Genomic DNA, 3,864 nt, shown 5'->3' on the forward strand with positions numbered 1-3,864 from the left:
AGGCCTAACACCTTGACTAGATTCAGCCTCTGAGGTGGATCAATGCTCGCTCAGGCCTAACACCTTGACTAGATTCAGCCTCTGAGGTGGATCAATGCTGGCTCAGGACTAACACCTTGACTAGATTCAGCCTCTGAGGGAGATCAATGCTGGCTCAGGCCCAACACCTTGACTAGATTCAGCCTTTGAGTTGGATCAATGCTGGCTCAGGACTAACACCTTGACTAGATTCAGCCTCTGAGGTGGATCAATGCTTGATCAGGCCCAATTGTAGTGTACGAGCCTTTAAGAGCCCCATGTGTGCTGTAATGCCGGTAATTGCCACTCGGGCTATATAAACCTGTATATTGTGTATATCCGTTAGAACCCCCCCCCCCCAGACTTTGCTTAGTAAACACCTATGAACCAACTCCTGTCTTCAGTGTCTTTATCAACACACGGACACTACAGTGGCGATGAAGTGGAAACGGACTTACCTGCAATTCAGCAGCACCTCCAGGACATCGATTCCTGGGCGTCAGGCTGGGGCTCCAGTGGCTGGCTCTACAGCTGAGACAGGCAGCGAAATCGGAGGCAAGCAATAATGGACTGGGAGGGAGCACTCGGGAGACGGCCGGCGCGGCAAGCAGGTCAGCGTTCAGACCTGCAGAGAAAGTGCGGCGGGAACGAGTCTCCAACTGTAAACAAATAAAAAAAAAAAAACGGAAACCGAGGGAAACAGCATTGTCATCGGCAGCAGCGGCTGGAAAGCACGGGAAGCACCATATCTTTTCTGAAATGCCTAGGTCTGGTAATATTGATGCTTTTGATAGCGAAATAGAGGATTGGACCACATACGTGGAAAGAGTAGAGGTATATTGCACTGCAAATGGAATAGAAGATGAAAAAAAAGCTTCAGTACTGCTGGACCTAATGGGTGCAAAGGCATACAAGCTGTTACGAAACTTAATCACTGCAGCCGAACCGATGGACAAGAATTTTAAGGAGATTGTTGATACCCTACACTGCCAATTCGAGGCCGGACTGGCAGATTCTCTGCGAGACAAATTCGTCTTCGATCCCCTAAGTGTAGAAACACAAAAAAGGCTATTGTCTGAGAAAGATTTAACACTGGACAAGGCTTTCAGTGCAATAGGAGCTGCAGAGATACAGCAAAGGCCACAGGACTTCGGCACCCATGAAATGACACGGGCTTTCGAGAGATGTTATCGCTGCGGCAGATCCACCCATGACCAGAGGGACTGCTGGTTCAAGGACAAAGCATGCAGGCAATGCGGAAACATGGGACACATTCCATGTGTGTGCCGATCTGGAAACAAAAAATCCACTAACAGGAAAAGAATCAATAAGGAAAAGCACAGAAAGATACAAATGATGATGGACAGTAGCTCCGAAGACCAGAAGAGTGATAGCGACTCCGGGAACAAGAGACTAAGCTCCCTCAAATGACATAATATAATTGCCAAAGAAGATTACCAGACCATTTGGGTTACCCTCACAATAGCAGGGTCCCCAGTTAAAATGGAGCTAGATACAGGATCAGCTCTGACCGTCATAAATCGATGGGATTACGAGCGGCTATTTCCGCATATACCTTTAAAAGACACATCCATTATCTTGAAAACATATACGGGGCAGAAAGTATACCCCAAAGGAAAAATAAGGGTGCCTGTTGTATACAATGGCAAAGAAATACAGAAGTTGTATTTATACATTCTCACCGCCTCAATAAAAGTGGAAGATGTAGCAATTCCCAAGTTTTTTAAGGCAAGACCGGTGCCATACGCAATTCGTCCAGCAGTCGAGGCAGAGCTGGAGAATTTGGAAAAGGCAGGCGTATTATCTAAAATAGATTGGAGCGAGTGGGCAACACCCATCATCCCAGTCATGAAGAAAGCATTGAAGAATGATAAATCTGAAGAACAGAGAAAAATTCGCATCTGTGGAGAATTCAAGGTGACTGTAAACCTGGTCCTTCACACGGTACAGTATCCTCTTCCGAGGATAGAAGATATTTTTACCTCACTATCCGGCATATCTGCAGATTGAGGTTGAAGAGGCCTCTAAAAAATATCTCACGATAAATACACACAAAGGTCTGTACCAGTACAATCGACTGGTTTTCGGAGTAGCATCCGCTCCAGCTATCTGGCCAAGAGCTATGGAGCAAGTCCTCCAAGGGATTCCTGGGACTCAATGCTACCTAGACGACATCCTTGTAATAGGAGAAAACGACAACGAGCACCTTGCCAATTTAGAGCAGGTGCTCACTGGGCTGAGAGAACGGGGCCTACGAGCAAATCGCCCCAAGTGCGAATTTTTCCAAAATCAAATATCATATTGTGGCCACATAATAAATAAGGAAGGGTTGCATAAGTCACCTGAAAAAATTGAAGCGGTCATAAAAGCCCCAGCACCTGAAAATGTTTCACAATTAAGGTCGTTCCTGGGATTAATAAATTACTATCATAAATTTTTACCGAACTTATCAACTCTTCTACACCCTCTTAATGAAATGCTACAAACAGGAGTAATTTGGAAATGGAACGAAGACTGCAAACGTGCCTTCCATAAATGCAAAGACTTAATCACATCCAAAGAAGTTTTGGCTCATTACAACCCATCACTGCCAATCAGACTGGTGTCCGATGCATCCCCTTACGGCATAGGAGCAGTATTATCGCATAAATTCCCTGATGGCTCGGAACGGCCGATAGCTTTTGCGTCACGCTCATTGAACTCAGCTGAGCGTAACTATGCCCAAATCGACAGGGAAGCACTCAGCCTGGTATGGGGAGTAAAGAAATTCAACCATTACCTACACGGATAAAATTTACCTTGTTGACTGGCCATCAACCCCTCATCTCCATATTCAACCCTAAAAAGGGTGTTCCCATTATGACAGCGCAAAGGCTACAGAGGTGGTCCCTTTTTCTAGGGGCACACCAATACAACATAGAATACAAAGGGTCAAAACAGCATGGGAATGCTGACGGTTTATCGCGCCTATCATTGCCAACGGTAGAAGAGGCACCTACAGTAGACCCAATGGAGATGTTCCACTCTACCATAGTGGAATGTCTACCAGTAACAAATTCTGCCATTGAAAGGGAAACGAGAAATGACCCGACTCTCTCACGGGTCTACGATTTAACAGTGAAGGGATGGCCAGCACATGGTGAACCACTGTTGCCAGCATTCTCACAAAGAAGAGAACAGCTGTCAGTGTGCCGAGGAACCTTGATGTGTGGATCCAGAGTGTTGATTCCACCCAAACTCCAGGATAAAGTGCTAAAGGAGCTTCACGAGGGGCATCTGGGTGGAGTGAAAATGAAGAACGTAGCCAGGGCGTTTGTATGGTGGCCAGGTATCGATGGAGACATCGAAGAAATGACCAAGAGCTGCCTAGGATGCCAGAAGGTCCAAAACGCTCCACCACAAGCCCCTCTACATCCATGGGAGTGGCCCTGATCTCCCTGGCAAAGGGTACACATCGACTTTGCTGGTCCATTTATGGACTCAATGTTCTTAATCGCAGTTGATGCACACTCCAAGTGGCCGGAGGTAATGAAGATGTCCTCCAGCACCATGGAAAAAACCATCACAGTATTAAGACCATATTTGCCAGGAATGGGCTGCCGGAACAGATATGTTCTGATAATGGACCGCAATTTGTGTCCGAAGAATTCAGAAAGTTCTTAAATAAACAATGGGGTTAAGCACTACACATCCGGCCCATACCATCCCGCCACCAATGGATTGGCTGAAAGGTTTGTCCAGACCTTCAAGAAGGCCATAAAGGCTATGGGTAATGAAGACATAAAACTTCAGCACAAGGTGGATAACTTCTTATTCGCATACAGG

Source organism: Somniosus microcephalus, unplaced genomic scaffold (genome assembly GCF_052327205.1).
Source record: "Somniosus microcephalus isolate GS21.2 unplaced genomic scaffold, FLI_Smic_1.0 unresolved_chr9, whole genome shotgun sequence".
NCBI lineage: Eukaryota > Metazoa > Chordata > Chondrichthyes > Squaliformes > Somniosidae > Somniosus > Somniosus microcephalus.